The sequence below is a fragment of the Arachis hypogaea genome, chromosome 15, assembly GCF_003086295.3.
Source record: "Arachis hypogaea cultivar Tifrunner chromosome 15, arahy.Tifrunner.gnm2.J5K5, whole genome shotgun sequence".
In the NCBI taxonomy this organism is placed as follows: Eukaryota; Viridiplantae; Streptophyta; class Magnoliopsida; order Fabales; family Fabaceae; genus Arachis; species Arachis hypogaea.
Genome location: NC_092050.1, coordinates 40,969,440 through 40,970,052, shown reverse-complemented (window position 1 = coordinate 40,970,052; position 613 = coordinate 40,969,440). Strand labels below are relative to the sequence as shown.

The 613-nt window shown below is 41.4% G+C and overlaps 1 non-coding gene across 1 annotated transcript; it reads right to left on the bottom strand.

Annotated features, from left to right (window-relative positions):
• Positions 1-232: 232 nt before the first annotated feature.
• LOC112752888 (small nucleolar RNA R71) lies at positions 233-340 on the bottom strand. The gene has a single exon (XR_003177297.1). It is a non-coding gene; the product is annotated as a small nucleolar RNA R71 (small nucleolar RNA).
• Between the last annotated feature and the right edge of the window lie 273 nt (positions 341-613).

The window sequence follows — 613 nt, the reverse complement described above, 5'->3', positions numbered from 1 at the left end:
TGGACTTCCATCTGAAGATCCTTTTTAGTTCTTAACTGAATTCTTGCAGATCTGTGATACTGTTAAGACTAATGGAGTAGATCCTGAAGTCTACAAGCTCATGCTTTTCCCGTTTGCTGTAAGAGACAGAGCTAGAATATGGTTGGACTCTCAACCTAAGAATAGCCTGAACTCTTGGGATAAGCTGGTCAAGGCTTTCTTAGCCAAGTTCTTTCCTCCTCAAAAGCTGAGTAAGCTTAGAGTGGATGTTCAAACCTTCAGACAGAAAGAAGGTGAATCCCTCTTTGAAGCTTGGGAGAGATACAAGGAACTGGCCAAAAAGTGTCCTTCTGATATGCTTTCAGAATGGACTATCCTGGATATATTCTATGATGGTCTGTCTGAATTAGCTAAGATGTCATTGGATACTTCTGCAGGTGGATCCATTCACCTAAAGAAAACGCCTGCAGAAGCTCAAGAACTCATTGACATGGTTGCTAACAACCAGTTCATGTACACTTCTGAGAGGAATCCTGTGAGTAATGGGACGCCTCAGAAGAAGGGAGTTCTTGAAATTGATACTCTGAATGCCATATTGGCTCAGAATAAACTATTGACTCAACAGGTCAATATG